Here is a 19,247-nt window from a genome sequence, read left to right as displayed (position 1 = left end):
CAAACTATCAAACTACCAGAAGTTCCAATTTTCTACACAATATACTCTACAATGGCCATATGAGCCTCTACCAGTCACTAATACAATCTATAATCAAGATGGAAACTTAATGTCGACCGGACAGGAAAAAGGATCTGAAAGTCAGGCTACACTTAACCTTCATAAATCAATGGCAGCTGTTTAAAGCTGCCACTTATAAAAACGTCCAGATGAGAAAAAAAAACATTATAGTGACTAATGAATGTGAGCAGAGCACAGTATGGACACAGCCCGGGGGGAGAAGAAAGAGAAGAACGCAGGATACCAGGGAAGGAGGAATACAAATCTCTGGTATTGTAACCCACAGATAGCGAGGATCCTCCAAGGAAATCTGATAATCCCAAGGGCGACGCGCTGGTGCCACAGCTGCAGAAATTCAGTAATGTCATGATAAGGGATCATTTCCAATGAAGAGTACATCCGAAATACTCAAAGGGTTAACACTCATCCCATCAAAAGCAATGCACGAGGAGGTGTAATAATAGTGATATCAAACAGTGGAACAATGGGTATTATGGAAGGTCCATAGAATTATCAATGGTGCAATATATATATATATATATATATATATACGTGTGTGTGTGTCTGTAAATGAATGTATACACATATGAGTGTGCCCGTGTGATGGTAATATAGTTTATTTGTATATATATGTATATATATATATATATATATATATATATATATATATATATATATATATACACACACAAGCACTTAGGTTTTTTATGTATATGTATATATACATTCATATTGAACTAAAATATATATATAGAATATGTATATATATATATATATATATATACACACACACACACACACGTGTATATATAGATGGATATACACAAATATATATATATATATATATACTATTAATAATAACATAATATTAATAATTATATATATATATATATATATATATATATATATATATATACACACACACACACTACTACTAAAATATATATACTGCTCAAAAAACTAAAGGGAACACTTAATCAACACAATCATACTTTAGTGTTCTCTTTATTTTTTGAGCAGTATATACACACACACACACACACACACACATTTATATATATATAAAAAAATGTATCTTACCACTAATAATTATATATATGTACATATATACACCTATTACTAATAATTTTATATATGTGTATATATATATATATATATATATATATATATATATATATATATAGTGCATTCCAGTGTGTATAGATGCTTGTATACATGTGCAGGGTCTGTGCACGGGGACCATGTACTGACTACTGTACTTAGTCATCCGGCTGATGTGTTTGACATGAGAGCCGATGCCGCACCGCTCGCACTGTGTGCACAGAGTCCTGTATGGTGCTGTCCTGCCCCTGCCATGTGTTCAGAGCCCTCGGTACTCACTGATCGCTCCGGCTGCTCCTGTCCCAGCCCTGTGCTCGGATCTCCGCTCAGCACTTGTAGCCCAGGATGCTGCTGCTGCTGCTCTTCTCATCTAGATATTCCAGCAGGGACGATCTTAGCTGGGGAGTGGTTGAGTGCAAAGCCTGCTGGGAGTTGTAGTTTTAATTAGGATGCTCATGTGCTGTCTGTGCTGACAGTAGACTGGGAGGATGTGTAAGACGCTGAGTGTGTATGTAATAACTTATGTGGCAGAGCTGAATATGTTATATGATTTTTTTGCTTCCACATTGTATTGTAGTAGCTAAACTACAGTTCAAAAGTTTAGGGTCACTTAGATATTTCCTTATTTTTTAAAGAAAAGCACATTTTTTTCTAATGAAGCTAACATTAAATTAAGCATAAATACACTCTATATACATTGCTAATGTGGTAAATGACTATTCTAGCTGCAAACGTCTGTTTTTGAATGCAATATCTACATAGGTGTATAGAGGCCCATTTCCAACAACCACTACTCCAGTCTTCTAATGGTACATTGTGTTTGTTAACTGTGTTAGAAGGCTAATGGATGTTTGGAAATCCATTGAAAACCCTTGTGCATGTATGTTAGCACAGTTGAAAACAGTTTTGCTGATTAGAGAAGCTATAAAACTGACCTTCCTTTGAGCTAGTTAAGAATCTGGAGCATTACATTTGTTGGTTCCATTAATCTCTCAAAATGGCCAGAAAAAGAGAACTTTCATGTGAAACTCGACAGTCTATTCTTGTTCTTAGAAATGAAGGATATTCTATGTGAGAAATTACCAAGAAACTGAAGATTTCCTACAACGGTGTCTACTACTCCCTTCAGAGGAGAACACAAACAGGCTCTAACCAGAGTAGAAAGGGAAGTGTGAGGCCGCGCTGCACAAATGAGCAACAAGACAAGCACATTAAGAGTCTCTAGTTTGAGAAATCGATGCCTCACAGGTCCTCAACTGGCAGCTTCATTAAATAGTACCCGCAAAATGCCAGTGTCAATGCCTACAATGAAGAGGCGACTCCGGGATGCTGGCCTTCAGGGCAGAGTGGCAAAGAAAAAGCCATATCTGAGACTGGCTAATAAAAGGAAAAGATTAATATGGACAAAAAAACACAGACATTGGACAGAGGAAGATTAGAAAAAAGTGTTATGACGAATCGAAGTTTGAGGTGTTTGGATCACAGAGAAGAACATTTGTGAGACACAGAACAGCTGAAAAGATGCTGGAAGAGTGCCTGACGCCATCTGGCAAGCATGGTGGAGGTAATGTGATTGTCTGGGGTTGCTTTGGTGCTGGTAAAGTGGGAGATTTGTACAAGGTAAAAGGGATTTTGAATACAGAAGGCTATCACTCCATTTTGCAATGCCATGCCATACCCTTTGGACAGCGCTTGATTGGAGCCAATTTCATCCTACAACAGGACAATGACCCAAAGCACACCTCCAAATTATGCATGAACTATTTAGGGAAGAAGCCGGCAGCTGGTATTCTATCTGTAATGGAGTGTCCAGCCCAGTCACCAGATCTCAACCCTATTGAGCTGTTGTGGGAGCAGCTTGACCGTATGGTACCAAAAAGTGCCTATCAATCCAATCCAACTTGTGGGAGGGGGGAAGCATGGGGTGGAATATCTCCAGATTACCTCCGCAAATTAACAGCTAGAATGCCGAAGGTCTGCAAAGCTGGAATTGCTGCAAAGGAGCATTCTGTGCCGAAAGCAAAGTGTGAAGAGAAAATGATTATTTCAAGTAAAAATCATTATTTCTAACCTCGTCAATGTCTGGACGATATCTTCTATTCATTATGCAACTCATTTGATAAATAAAATTAAACAGGAGAGAATAGGGAGCATAAGAAGTCCCAAAAATAGAATAATTACTCAAAATCCTTTTGTTCAAAGTGCAAAATTCTTTATTAAGTCCAAGTGTCTTTACAAAAGGATTAAAAAGTCCATTTACATAACTTAAAACAAGTACAAAACAGGTACACAGAAGAGAATCTAGAGAAATCAATCACCAAAACAGCAGAATCCCTCTAAACACGATTATTTGCAAAGAGCCCGGTTCAAAATTTCCAATCTTAATAAATCTAATAGCCTGTCATTACCTCTAGCACCACCAAGTGGAGCCAGAGAGGAATGGTCATTCAGGCACAGTGATAATACATTCCAGTAAATCGCTATACCAAACTCGGGTCACTTATGCAGTTTAACTTTATAATGGAGGAAGAACTTACCCATGATGGGTCAGCTGAATGGTGAAAATGCGCCCCAACGCACGTTTCGCAGTTGCTTCCTTGGGGGACGTTTTGATAAAAAAAGTATGATTTTTCATGGAAAAGACAAAATTGGGTGACCCCAAACTTATGAACTGTAGTATATACCTACTGGTCTGTGTAATGAGGTTACATAATCCTGGGGTGCACAACGTTTTTGGTCCAATGACCACATCGCCATAACCAACCAATCCCAAGGACGGCAACATTTTAAAGAAGTACTTACATGAATGCATCAAAAGAACCATCATTAATACATCATCAGTAGCAAGTGTTGAGCATTTGAGGAGGATTTGGAGAGATTCTGCTCCATAATAAAATCAGAGTGAACACACACTAATTTAAAATCAGTTTTTGGAGCAGAAACTCACCAAATTCAGCACATAAAATTCTCCCATGCTGCACCTCACTGTGCTTCCTGCACAAAATATCTCCCCCACATGCCCCTCTCCATTATTTTCCCACACAGGGACCCTCTCTGTAATGTCCCCCACTCACTGCCTTTCTTTGTAATGTCCCACATACAGTGCTCCTCTCTGTAATGTCCTCTCCAGTCTAACCCTCTCCATAATGTCCCACACACTGTCCATCTCTGTAATGTCCTCTACACACTTTCCCTCTCCATAATATCCACCACAATGTCCCTCTATGTAATGTCTTCCACACACTGCCCCCCTCCGTAATGCCCCCCCACACAATGCCCCTCTCCACAATGTCCCTCTCCATAATATCCCCTACATACTGCCCCTCTCCATAATATCTGCCCCACACATTGCCCCCTCCATGATATCCTTCCAAACAGCCCCTTTCTATAATGTTGCCTCACACTGCCTCTCTCAATAATGTCCCACACACACACTGCCACTCTCCATAATGCCCCCTCACGCTGACCCTCTCAAAAATATGCCCTTCTACAAAGTATTCACCAACACTACCCCATTCTATAATATTCTCACACATTATATCTCTGCATAAAGTCCACCCATTCCATGCCACACTATGCCCCCTTTCAAAATCCCCCCTAGTTGTGCTATAATGTTCTTCACTGTGCCATAATGTCCCCCATAGTACATAATAATCCCCACTGTTCATAATGTCTACCACAGCTCAATAATGTCCCCCACAGCTCCATGATATCCCCCACAGCTTCATAATATCTCCTCCTGGAGCACTTACCAGTCTTCGCTGCATCATCTGCAGCAGTGTGATGAGGTAAGTATCATGCTAACCTCATCAAGTTGCTGCATGTTGAATTTTAAAAAACTGACTAGCACCTCCAAAGACAAGTGTGAACAGGTACTAGACTAGAATTCAGCGGAATCAAAGGAATAAGCTGCACACTGAAATGCTATAACATGCAAACAATGAATATAGGAATTTGGAACTGCAATATTGCTATTAAAACTATGTTTAAAAAACTAGATAGACAGATAGATTATAGATATTAGATTGTGAGAGCATTTCATAGATTGGATAGATTAGATATAAAGATGAACAAACAGATGGCAATGAGATACATAAAATGATAATGGATGGATATTTGCAATAAATTAGATAGATATTGGATGGATCAATAGATAATATAGATAAAAACATGCAGACGAAAGCAGCTTAATGCCAACATGTAACAGATGCTATAAGCCCCAGGATGCCCGTCCAGCATCCTACTCACTCCATATTGGCAGCACTCCAGTTTGGTATAAAAAAAAAAGTGAAACTTTATTAACTGCAATGCAATATATGAATAAAGGAAAGAATAAAAATAATCACAGTTACAACATATTAAAAACAAACACATTATAAATGAGTGTAAAAAGATTAAAATAGGAAAATTATACCTTTGTACCGTGTCAGCCAGTAGATAGATAAAATTGTTTAAAAGAACTGAGAGTCCTCAGTGGTTGATACTTTTTAATGGCTAACTGAAAAAGTGGTAATAAATAAAAAGCTTGAAAATAGGAAAATAATAGATAGACGGACATACAAAAATAAACACAACACACAAAGATGGAAAATAACGTAGCAGCGGTCCAACAAGGTGTGGAAAACTCCGGATGCACCATAGATTAGAGAGGAAAAACAAAAAAATCAACATTTGTTTGAATATCTGAGGTTGTGAGTTGTATTTATCACCTAGGCGTCACACTACGGGCATGGCGAGCGGGTTCAGACTGACCGAAGTCTGACGCAGAATAAATAAGCAACTAAAACAACACCACAAACTGGGGGGAACACCGTGGACACAGTACAATGGAGATCCCTGCCGCTAGGGAGAGGGGTGCGGGGACACCTCCTGAACACACCTTAAGCTGACTCCTGAGCTCACTAGCATCCACATACAGGTTCCTTTAACCTGTAGGTGAGCAGAATACCTTGGGCCATAAGCTGGCGCTAAACTCACCCTGCCTAGTGAGTAGGCCGATGAGTTCACTAGACTTACCACTACAGTACAGAAACACAAAGGAAGCAAACAAACAAAGGAAATACCACGACACACAAGGATAAAGGTCAACTTCTTCGAATGCTCTAACTCAGCTCCTTCCACCAAGGGGGCCAGTATACAAAAGAGTTTGTATCTTCAGCAGGGATTGCTGGGTAACACCTCTATTTAAACCTGAAGTGCGTGACTACAAAGCTACTGCAGCTGAAGCATCCAGCTACGGACTGCTGAAAAAGCTAACAGCAGTAAAACTGACATTAACCATTTAGGCACCAAGGGAAACACGTTTAAATGAGGATAACCAGATGGAGATGAGAGGCTGCAGCCCGGTAGCTGTCACTTGTCTCTGAAAACAGGGAGATGACTGTGACGCTAGGAATCTTAACGATGCATTTATTTTTGTTTTACCAGCCACGATCTTACAGAAACTTGGGGTAGATTGCTAAAACAAGATGCCCCCAATCCTTGAGATCCCGAACCGGGAGAGAAAGTTGCACTGCCCTCGTACCAGGCAATTCTCATTATCTCCCAACTTTTGGTTGGTCTTCACCTTTTATATGTCTTGCCCAGTAGCGTAACTAGAGTTTGATGGGCCCCGGTGCAAAGTTTGGACCTGGGACCCCCTCCATGTACACCAACACTTGGAGTATGGGACAATGACACTGACACTCGGGGTACAGGATAATGATGCTGACACTTGGCTCTTAACCTCAGCACCCAGATTTCCCATGATCTGAAATCCCTCTACCCAGCTTTCCTATGTTCTGATATCCACCTTGTCCTCGGCACCCAGCTTCCCCATGCTCTGCTATACATCTTTCCCTCAGCACCCAGCTTTCCCATATCAGAGCATGGGAAAGCTGGGTGCTGAGAGATGTATAGCAGAGCATGGGAAAGCTGGGTGCTGAGGGAAAGAGCCCTTTTCCCTCAGCACAAAACATTCCCATCCCCTGCTTGTATCTTTGTCCCCCTTATATATAGTTCTCCAAATACAATAATGGCCCCTGCATAGCCTTCCATATAGTATAAAGGGCCCCACATAACCCTTCATATATTAGAATGCAGATACATAGCCCTCCATGTATTATAATGCATTTCCCATAGTTCTCCATGTATTATAATTCACCCCTCAGTCCTCCATATATTATACTGCACCCCATTGTCCTCCATATATTATAATTTACCCCATAGTCCTCCATGTATAAAGTAGCCCTCATAGCCCTCCAATTATTATAATGGATATTTCTAATAGTTGTGTATGTATTATAATTCACCCCATAGTTCTCGATATATTATAATTCACTCCATAGTTCTCCATATATTAGAATGCACCCCATAGTACTTCATACATTATACTGCACCACATAGTCCTCCATGTTTAATAATGCACCCCCATAGTCCATGTATAAGGTAGCCTTGATAGTCCTCCATATATTATAATGTAGCCCCCATAGTCATATATGTATTATAACGCAACCCCATAAAACCTTCATATTGTGTTATGCAGCCCCATACTCCTCCATGTATAATGCACCTATATACTCCATGTATAAGGTGTCCGTCATGTTGTATAATGCAGCCCCATAGACCTCCATGTATAATGCTGGCAGCCCCCCATGCTCCATGTATAATGCAGGCAGCCCCTCATGCTCCAAGTATAATGCAGGCAGCCCCCCATGCTCCATGTATAATGCAGGCAGCCCCCCATGCTCCATGTATAATGCAGTCAGCCCCCCATGTATAATGCAGCCCCCCCATGCTCCATGTATAACACAGCCAGCCCCCATGCTCCATGTACAATGCAGCAAGCCCCCTATGCTCCATGTATAATGCAGCCAGCCCCCCCATGCTCCATGTATAATGCAGCCAGCCCCCCCATGCTCCATGTATAATGCAGCCAGCCCCCCCCATGCTCCATGTATAATGCAGCCAGCCCCCCATGCGCCATGTATAATGCAGCTAGCTGCCCCCATGCTTCATGTATAATGCAGCCCCCCATGCTCCATGCATAATGCAGGCAGCCCCCATATGCTCCATGTATAATGCAGCCAGCCCCCTCATGCTCCATGTAAAATGCAGCCAGCCCCTCCATGCTCCATGTATAATGCAGCCAGCCCCCCATGCGCCATGTATAATGCAGCTAGCTCCCCCCATGCTTCATGTATAATGCAGCCCCCCATGCTCCATGTATAATGCAGGCAGCCCCCCCATGCTCCATGTATAATGCAGCCAGCCCCCCCATGCTCCATGTATACTGCAGCTAGCCCCCCATGCTCCATGTAAAATGCAGCTAGCCCCCCCATGCTTCATGTATAATGCAGCCCACCATGCTCCATGTATAATGCAGGCAGCCCCCTATGCTCCATGTATAATGCAGCCAGACCCCCCCATGCTCCATGTATAATGCAGCCCCCCATGGCCTCTGGCCACCGTGTACACACGGATTTGAAAAAAAAGAAAAAAAAAAAAAGTTCTATAACCTCTCTCCTCGTTCCAGCGCTGCTCCGTCCTCAGCTCTCCTCCGTTCCCCTGCTGCTGCCGTCATTGTCCTCCCATACTGCGCTCTGTACTCTGAGCACAGCCGTCGCACTGGAGTGGGGGGGGGGGGTGGAGAGAAAGTGATAGAGCGTGGAGCTGCACTGGCCGCTCCATGCTTCATTGTTGCTGGGCTCGATGATGGGAGAGAGGGGCCCGTTGCTGCCGCCGCCGCTGACACCGTGCAGGGGAGCCCGGTGTCAGCAGCAGCGGCACCGGGGCGTACAGCGGCCACGTGGTCTCCGCCAGATCAGCGCAGCTCCTCTCACAGAAAGGAGCTGGCTGCTGATCTGCTGGGCGGCCGCGGGGCCCTAAGCTGCCAGGCCCGGTTGCAGTCACGACCTCTATGACCGTAGTAGTTACGCCCCTGGTCCTGCCAGTATAGTCTGCAGTCACCGTCTATGCTCCTTCAGATGATGGATACCACAACCGTAGCACGTATATCCAGCTTCAGCCGACAACAACCCTCCATCCCCTTGTTAGTGTCCTAAGTACCTGTCACACGGAGTTTTGCACAAACTTCACCACCTGTCATGGCAGCATCATGCTCTGTTCACATTGCAGATTCTGACATTCCACCCAATGGTCTCTCAGGTGTCTGGGATCAACACAGACAGTCTGCGGCGTCCACCTGCTGATTCATAGATAGGATAGCGGGAGTTAATCTCTGCTAGTCTGCTTGTTAGGTTCCTTTTATCACAAGTGCTGGGGAAACTAATTACATCTGTTCCTCTTCTATTTAAGCTGGATGACATCTTCTACTCATGCCAATTAAAGTTTGTGTATGTAGATCTGTGTAGCGTGGTGTCCAAGATTATTTGGTATAAGTTGTTGCTGCAGTTGTGGAAGTTTACCCCTGTTGTTCTGTTTCTTCCTTCCAACTGCTGTGTTTCCTCCTAAATCTCTTATTGTCTTATCGTATTTGTGTGTGCGCTGTGTTACAGGGTTTTGGTTTCACCTTGTCTGCCTATATCTGTGATTTTCATTACATTATTATTATTATTAAGATTAACTCCGGCACACTATTAATTTCCAATAGACCAAAAATGAACGCAGTAGTTGGATATCAAAATCTCTTTCTTTTATTTTGTTAGTGCAAAATGTGAAAAAAAGGTGCTGTACAATTGTCCGCCAGGTGTCGACGTTTCGGCTAACAAGCCTTCATCAGGTCGGACAGGCTTGACCTATACTGGAAAAATAGTCTGGTAAATATGTAAGATGGCTGCAGGGATATAGAGACCTCCGTGCGGAGACAGCCTCTCTGGGGTCCCTTGGTAATGCTGGTGTACAGGGTCAGGCCCTAAGAATATGTGTGGCTTCTAATGAGGAGATCTCACTAGTAGTATATGTCTCTTGTTGGAGCGTCCAGGTGTTAGGAAAATATGGCAACCAAGCAGAGGTCAGGTAGCTCCGATTTGACTTTGGTGCTATGGTCTGGTATGAGGTCCATTGGACTCAAGTTAGTCTCTTGGGATTATCAAGGGCAGCTCCTGTGATATGGAGACAGGGTCCACGGCTCATGCTAGTGACTTCAGTGGTATAGCCAGGAGGGAGGTCCGTAGGGTTAGTAATCATGAGAGAGTCATGTAAGGTGCAGCTCCTGTAGTATGGGGACAGGGTCCAGGGCTCACGTTTACAATCAGAGTGATGAGTCTGATTGTTGCTTTAGCTAGTACCCTCAGAGGTATGGCCTGGAGGAAAGGTCCATGGGCATGGAGGGAATTGAGGTAGCTGACATGAGTCTGTGGTGCCGCAGAGGTGAATCGCTCGTCCCACAGGGGACCCGCCCCCCCCCCCTTAATATGGTAACTGTGCATTGGTGGGGGTATTTTCCTGAGGCTGAGCCCCTCTCCTGGAACTGCATGTGAGACTTCCTATGGTTATAGGTCCACTGGGTCTACTATACTATCACCATCCACATAGTGGGACTAGAGGTTTGGAGAACAATAGCTTAATTGAGGCCCCTGAACACTAATAAGAGTAATAAAATGATTGCTTTACTCTAATTACCAATCTCATGCCTGGCCTTCTGTGAACCCTAAACTGACAAGCAAGAAAATATTTAATATAACACAACAATTAGAAAAACAACAAGATTGATGTAACTGGCGTTCCATACTGGAAAAAGTCTGCGTCCCTTAGCGCCATGCACTCTGCTCTACGTCCATTGGTCCAATAGTCTTTAATCCGCAGCCAGCTCATCACAACTTCAATATAGTTCAAGTAGAAAAAAGTGATTGGTTCTATGCCCAAAGCATAAATGTTTCCAGTTTCACAAAGGCTTACTATTTGTCGAAAAATGCTTTTTCTTTATTTCCTAATATTAGATAGACATCTAATATTAATCAATATTATATACACAGTATATTCAGTGCTAAGCATAAATCAGTACATCCAGTTTGAAAAGTAAGACTTCAATCAATATCCCACTGAACCCAACATTGAACATTTTTTAATCCATAATATGAAAAGGTTAATAATATAACTTCCATTACAAAATTGATGCAACAATGAATATACCCACATCAAAGATTACTAGATGTAGTATTTTGTATGACTTCCATATATTTTTTAACCTCTTCACGACACATGACGTACTGTGTATGTCATACATCGTGTGAGGTTCATCCCCGCCGCCTGTCGCGGGCAGTCGGCAGCGGTTGCAGCACATGTCAACTGATTTGAACAGCTGACATGTGAGTCTATCAGGCACGAGTGGATTTGCTACCCACTCGAGCCTGTTAGCCCCTTATAGCGCGCTGTGAAAATGTCACTGCACTATGTTACAGCAGGCCACAGTAAGCATTCACTTACCCGGCTCCATCGGAAATCACATGATGTGATCACGTGGATCTGATTATTGCCATGGTAGCCCAGGGTCATGTGATGACTCATGTTGCTATCATATGTCAGTTTCTCATTCAGCCGGCAGAGGGCCGTGTGGGAGAGGCGAGCTGCTTTTGTGCAGATCAGAGAGATGCTGCTCTGATCTACACAAAGGAATAAGCAATCAGACTGCTGATCGTTATAGTCCCCTATGGGACCTAGTAAAATAAAAAAAGTGAAAAAAATAAAAAAAAATAACAAAACCGAAAAGCTCAAATCACTCCCCATTCGCCCCATTGAAAATTAAAGGGTTAAAAAAAAATAAATATATACACAAATTTAGTATCGCCGCATTCAGAAATGCCGATCTATCAAAATATAAAATCAATTAATCTGATCGGTAAGCGGTGTGTAGCGGCAAAAAAATTCCAAGCGCCAAAATTACGTTTTTTGGTCACTGCAAATTTTGTACAAAATGAGATAATAGGCGATCAAAACGTCGCTTCTGCGTAAAAATAGTACCGTTAAAAACGTCAGCTCAAAATGCAAAAAATTAGCCATCACTGAGCCAAAGATGCCAAAAGATGAGAACGCTACGGATCATGGAACATGGTGCAAAAAGTGCACCATTTTTTGGGGACAAATGTCTGAATTTTTTAACCCCTTAGATAAAAGTAAACCGATACATGTTTGGTGTCTATGAACACATACTGACCTGAGGCATCACACCGACACATCAGTTTTACCATATAGAGAACAAGGTGAATAAAATATCTCAAAAACAATCATGTAAGCGCACTTCTTTTGCATTTTTTTCACTTGGAATTCTTTTGCCATTTTCCAGTACACTATATGGTAAAACGTATAGTTTCATTTAAAAATAGAACTCGTCCCACAAAAAATATGGCAAGATTGACAGAAAAATAAAAATGTTACTGCTCTCGGAAGAAGAGGAACGAAATAAAAACCCGGAAAAATGGAAAATCGCCCTGGGGTGAAGGGGTTAAAGGAAATCTCTCAGTAGGATCAACCCTCCTAAGCTATCTATATCGGCATGTAGGACATAGAAAGCTGAATAAAATGCTATCTGTGATCTGATGTCTTCTTCCAGAGAACTCCTTGGGTTTTTATATGTCAATGAGCTATTACAGGCTATGGGCCAGACATAGATCTGCGTTACCAGTATGAGACATGTAACAAACACAAAATAGCAGAACTAAACTTTGTCTTCCTACTAACACATTAGCAGCTACAGCTCTCAGAGCTCTGCTGTATTGTAACAATATTGCAGCACTGGCCGCCTGTGAGATGGAGGCTGAAGCTGAGAGGAACCTGCAGATGTATCAGTTATCATCAAACATAGCTCTGTAGTGAGATTAGGAGAGCAGAGAGTGACCATCACATATCACATTGATAACACCCTTTTATTTAAACTAACCTATGAAGGCAGAATCTTTCAGGTTAGTGTCCGGCCCATAGCCTAGAACAGCTCATTTACATATAAGAAAGATGTGGATTTCTCTAGAATAGGTCATCAGATCCCAGATTTCAAGGTATAACTTTATTCAGCTTCCCATGACCTACATGTCCATATAGACTGCTTAGAAGGTTTGGTCCAGCTGACAGATTCCCTTTAAGGACAGCACCAAGTCTTCTAAGCATGGAATGAACAAATTGGTGACATATTACTTCTATCTTTTCCCCTTCATCAACAACCTCTTTTAGAGCCTGGATGCTGGATTGAGAGTGATGATAATTTGTCCCTATAGAATTCTCTATAGATGTTCGATTGGGGTCAGATCAGTAGACACTTGGCCACTAAAGCACTTTCACCCTGTTCTTCAGATATTTTACCTGTTAGATCTAGTGCAAAAATGATTGCAGCCTGAGACTTGCTCCACAGTACAGATGGTGGAGAGAGTATTAGTGGACACATTTTTCCACGAGCTACCAAAAACCATGCAGCTGTTTTCTCCAAGGGGATCTCCAGAATTCAGATGACCTTGGGAGCCTTGTGGAAAGATTCTTGGCTGTGGAGAACTATTTAGGCAATCAATGGAGCCTGAGGTCACCATTCTGGGATATGCAAATGACGAGGCCCAGGAATATGTCCTATATAGGTTCTACTGGCCCAAGTGTCATTTAGAAATTCTGAACTATTGCTGATCCTTTCACACCTGTCAGCTAACCACCACAGTTGCTCACTTCCGAAGTCCCTTGCTGTTGCCCATCATAGAGCTTACCCACTAAGAAAGTCTTCTGCCAGGAGAATAGCCCGAGAGCTGGTCCATATCATTTCCAGGACAGACCTACCAAAAGAGGTCCTGATAGACCACGGAACTCTGTTCATATCTATAGTGAGTTAGTTGTGTAAAGCCTTACAGATTACACAACTAAATACATCGGTGTAATATTCTCAGACAGTCTTGTAGAGAGATCAACAAAACCATATAGACCATGCTCACAAAAGTTGTAGAGAAAAGTGGTAAGCACTGGGTTTGTCCACTGCCTTATTTGATGTAGCAAGTTAGAGAAGTTCCCCAGGCCTCTATGAGCTTTTCTCCGTTCAAACTACTTTATGGTCGCCATCCTCGGGGTCTCCTAGACATAATAAAGGAAATCTGATAAGCCAAGGTCACACCCTACAGGAGCGTTACTGAACTTGTGGCACAGATGCAGTAGAGCAGTGTTTCTCAACTTCAGTCCTCAAGACCCATCAGCAGATCATGTTTTCAGGTTTTCCTCAACATTAGACGGTGAATAATTCTATAACCTGTGCAACATTAATGAAAGCCTGAAAACCTGATTGAGGAAAACCTGAAAACATGATCTGTTGGTGGGTCTTGAGGACTGGAGTTGAGAAACACTGCAGTAGAGGATTGCGGAGTTGATGCCAATAAGTCTTCTCTAGGTGGAAAAGGCCCAGGAGAGAGTATTCAATTGTTCGGCAAGGTTGAGACAATTCAGCCCTGGAGACCAATTGTTAGTGCAAGTTTCTGGCCAAATGGCAGAGGCCATACAAAGTGGTAGAAAATCTTGTGAAGGGGAACGATAAGGTCCACCATCCAGGAAAACAAAAGCCCTATCAAGTATACCACGTTAACATAATCAAGCCCTGGTGTGATAGGGAACCAGTTGAAGTCCTGTGCCTGGTATTTAAACCCAAAGCTGATATTGAGGATGTCACAGTGGCAGAGACACTGTCAGTAGCCAGGAAACTGCAGGGCCGGGAACTGCTCCAGCTAAAACAAGACCTGTTTTCAAAATTGCCGAGATGTATGCAGATTGTGAAGCATGAAATTCTGATGGAACTGCACGTGCGGGTAAACTGAAAAAGTGTCTATGACTAAGTGGACTTCAGAATCAGAGATGACTTTCCAGGAGTTCAAGCTAGCCCTCTATAAACTGCCAGCCTTTGTGGCACCTGACTTAAATAATGAGTTTGTGGTCCAGACGAACACTTCTGAGGTCGGATTGGGAGCCGTATTGTTTCTGAAAATAAATGGCGAGGAACATCCAATCCTATACTTAAGAAGGAAACTCTCCTCCTGTGACAAGAACTACGCTATACTGGAGAAAGAGTGCGAAACCATTAAATGGGCAGTTGACACCGTGAAGTACTCTCTCCTAGGCCAAAATTTCAGGCTGGTTTTAAATCATGCTCCCCTGAGTTGGATCAGGGAAAGGAAGGGAAAGAATGCCCAGTGACCAGGTGGTTTCTAGCACTATTGAACCTTATCTTCCATACAGCCAAGGGTACAGAACCTTTTTTCTGCCGGGGGCCAATCATTCGGGGGCCACACAAAATTATCAACTTGAAAATTACCCTGCTATGTTTGATCAAACAATTAATTAACTCACCCCTACTGTGGTGGCTGGAGCTTCCTCTCTGTGGTGCGACTGTGATATTAGGTGATATCAATCTTATTGCTTCTCACGACTGCTTTTCCAGATTTGTGTTGGCTGAGACTTCTGTATATACATCACATAGGAGATGATGGGGGAATAGACATCACATGATAGGATGGGGCATATACATCACAGGAGTCGTTGGGGGCATTTACACCAAAGGGGACTCCGGGGGCATATGTGCCGCTCCAGCAGCGGTCAAACCGCTCAGATCCGGGGGTCTGCTGTGGCTTGAGGGTCTGCGGACCCGGGGGCTTGCGGCCCACTCGAATGTAAAAGGGGGTATTTACAGGGGATAATAGTTTGTGACGCCACCCGTGGTTCGTGTTAAGGGGAGTACCGCCGCTGCCGATGGGAGTACCCAGCGGAGATGGAGTGGGGGCAGCCAGATGACATTTCCCTCCACGGGTAGGGGAGGCCCCGGGACTCTGGAGGAATTGGGGAGCGTGGTGTGGGTTGGAAGCAGTGAGGACCATGTACTCACTCAGGCAGTGTTGGTGATGATGCTGCCGCAAAGCAGACTCTGACAACAAGCTGAACCAAGTCTCTGGGTGCTGCTGCCCTCTTGGGGGAGCCTGTCCGGGTATCCGTCCCCTATAGTACTGCTGGGAGGTAAGGAGCCTGCCTCCGTGCACAAATTTAAAGTGTTCTGGTGGCCCATTGGCATAAAGCTGTCCGGGCTTATTGGTAGTGGAGCTGTGCTCTCATGGGCTCATGCTTGGGATTTCTGTGGGCTGCTTGGGTTGGAAAGCCCTTACCCCCTCGTTGTGCTAGTGCCCCTGATCTCTGAGCTTCTTGGGGACAGTCCATAAAGTCACTATCCTCTGCAGGTTAATTGCCGGGTTGCCTGAAGCTACTCCCCGACCTAGGGTCCAGTACCCCGCCATGCTTTCGGTCCTGGACCGGTTATTAGACTCAGATGTCTTCCGTCCTCCAAGACCGGGTCCAGGAACCCAGCCTCAATACCCTGCGACCGGGTCTCTGACTCCTCCGGTCCCAGACCACCGTATGCGACCCAACCTCTTGCACACAGGGAGCCACACACTCCCCAGCTCCTCACTACTTGAGGGCTAACTCTTCACTGACTTATTTCTGTTCTGTTGTACTCCACTCCCACCAGTCTGCCTGACCCCTAGGTGGGCGGCCCTTTTCCAGCTCAGCAGCCCACTGGTGTGTCTGACAGGGTGGGGTGTGAGGTGTGATTTGGATTTGGATGCTGATGGAGCAGTACCATAGGTTGGGAACCGAGAACCATGGGAGGTTGAGTCCTGCACTAAGAGATAAAGAGCGTGCAATACCCTGTGATGCCCTGACTAATCTAGGGGCGTCACACATACATCACAGGAGATGTTGGGGGCATATACATCACAGAAGATGTTGGAGGTATATACATCACAGGAGATGCAAGGGACATATACATCACAGGGGGAAAGGCGTATCACAGGGAGGGCTGGGCGGAATACACATCACTGGGGAAGCTGGGGGAATAGTCATGACTGAAGGCTGGAGGCATAGACATCACAGGAGTTGCTGAGGGCATTGATGAGGGCTGGGAGGAATCAACATCACTAGGGAAGCTGGGGGCACAGACATGGCTGCGGGTTCTAGACATTACTTGGGGATACATATGTGCCGCCCTCGTGCTAGCAGCCGGCGCTGCTCTGGTCCGGGCCTTCAGGGGTGGTGGCTCGAGGGTCTCCAGACCTGGGGGTCTCACGGACACACCGAATAAATGGGGGGACGTAGATGTACGGGCTAGGCCGTAGCAAGTTCGTGACGCTAACCACGGTGTGTGGTGAGGTGGGACACCACCGCTGCTGTTATGGGGCACCCGGGGGAGATGTTGTGCAGCAAGTTGTTAACCCCTCTGTGAGCAGGGATGGTGGCCCGGGACCCGGTGGCTCGGTGCAGGGGATCGCGACTGCAGGGGGTGCTGGAGTACTCACGATTAGTAACACACACAAGTCTCTGGTAAACCAAGATGGTGGTGGCCAGTGCCGCGCCCGGTTGCGTTCGGGGTCCCCCACCCGGCTGGTGGTCTCAATCCTTTTCCTGCACCTTTTGTGTAAAGTGGACTTTCCCGGTATAGAACTCAAGAGTCCGCTCCCAGCTGGATGTGGCCTAAGGAGCCGTGCCCGCAGTCGCTGGCCCGTGGGATCTCTGGGCCTTGGCGGTGACCTATTCGGTGGGCTGTTGTCTTCTATGAGGGACTTTGGGTGGGACAGGACCTCTAGTCCTGGCCTCAATCGGTTAATTAACCAGTTCCAGTAGGTTATGGTGCTGGCTTCAGGGTCCAAGTACCCCCCTTTGTGCACGGTTTCCGGTCGGGTCCCCAGTGTAGGTACCGGCGGGCTACAACCCTATCCCGGTCCACCTCGGTCCTGCCGAGCCGTCTTCCCGTCTCCTGCTGATGAAGCTCACCATCTGCCTCCTAGCCAGTGGCACCAGGGCTCCTAACCTGGTACCGTTCAACTTGAACTTCACTGCTGGAGCTACCCCTATCTCCAGCCCACACTCCTCTCCAAACTGAACTCTAAGCACTTTCTGCCTGTTTTCCCGCCCCAAGCTGTCTAGACCCCTGGGTGTGCGTGTTCCAACCGTCTGGTCACGTCCACTTGTGTGTCTATCTTTCCCTAAGGGGTTTGACTAGGGTTTCTGGTCGGCTGTGTGTTTCCTTGTGAGGGAAAGTGTTATGCAGCGGCCTAACTGTGACTACCTGGTTTTGCCAGGGCGTCACACATACATCACTGGAGGGCACAGAAATCACTGGGGGTATTTTGTATGTGGAGACATGAGGGTCAGTGGGTGCTCTCGTGCACTGGCCTGGCTGTCTTCAGAAAGACTGTATGGATTAGGGCTCATACCGCTGAATGCTCGCCCTCCTTCTCCACTACTGAGACAACAGAGGGCGAGTGAACCACACATTGGTAAGACTTTATTGGTTAAACCAACAGGCAAATACATATTGTACATTCAGAGCAAGAGCACAAGATGGTACAAGCAACAAAGTCTCATCCATTCGCTGGCCTGCCAGGTCTTTGTGACTTCAGGGCTTCCAGGGCCAACAATCCCAGTCCAGCAGCACCCTGCTTTTGGCCGGCACCCACTGAGAAGAGATAACAGCAAGCTTAGGAAGCAGTTGTGTGAACCTTCAGCTGGAACCTTTCATGACTAGTATTAGAGGACAATCAAGAAATTTTATTGACAAGCAGAAATGTTGTGTGAATGACGTTTCGGTCACTTGACCTTCCTCAGATTCACACTATAACATAAATACAGAAAACAGAAATAAAGAGCAATGTCTCAATACATCAAAGAACACAAGCATATACAGTCATGGTCAAAAGTTTTGAGAATGCTACAAATATTAAGTTTTACAAAGTCTACTGCTTAAGTTTTTCTAATGGCAATTTGCATATACTCCAGAATGTCATAAACAGTGATTAGCTTAACAGTAATTACTTGCAAAGTCAATATTGGCTAAGAAAATGAACTTTAACCACCAAAACACATTTCAACATCATTGCATTCCTGCCTTAAAAGGAGCAGCTAACATTGTTTTAGTGATTGTTCCATTAACACAGGTGTGGGTGTTGATGAGGACAGGGCTGGCGATCAATCAGTCATGATTAAGTAAGAATGACACCACTGGACACTTTAAAAGGAGGCTGGTGCTTGGTATCATTGTTTCTCTTCAGTTAACCATGGTTATCTCTAAAGAAACACGTACAGCCATCATTGCTCTGCACAAAAATGGCCTAACAGGGAAGAGTATCGCAGCTACAAAGATTGCACCTCAG

The 19,247-nt window shown here is 44.5% G+C and overlaps 1 protein-coding gene across 1 annotated transcript in view; it reads right to left on the bottom strand.

Moving 5' to 3' along the window:
* Nucleotides 1–1,576, bottom strand: part of TMEM74 (transmembrane protein 74) — a 128,802-nt gene extending 127,226 nt beyond the window's left edge. The window contains exon 1 of the mRNA XM_075316216.1: nucleotides 1,441–1,576. The gene's annotated coding sequence lies outside the window, so the exon portion shown is untranslated. The remainder of the gene's footprint in view (nucleotides 1–1,440) is intronic.
* Between the last annotated feature and the right edge of the window lie 17,671 nt (nucleotides 1,577–19,247).

This window comes from Anomaloglossus baeobatrachus, chromosome 6 (genome assembly GCF_048569485.1).
Source record: "Anomaloglossus baeobatrachus isolate aAnoBae1 chromosome 6, aAnoBae1.hap1, whole genome shotgun sequence".
Taxonomy (NCBI): domain Eukaryota; kingdom Metazoa; phylum Chordata; class Amphibia; order Anura; family Aromobatidae; genus Anomaloglossus; species Anomaloglossus baeobatrachus.
This window is presented reverse-complemented; position numbering and strand designations above follow the sequence as displayed.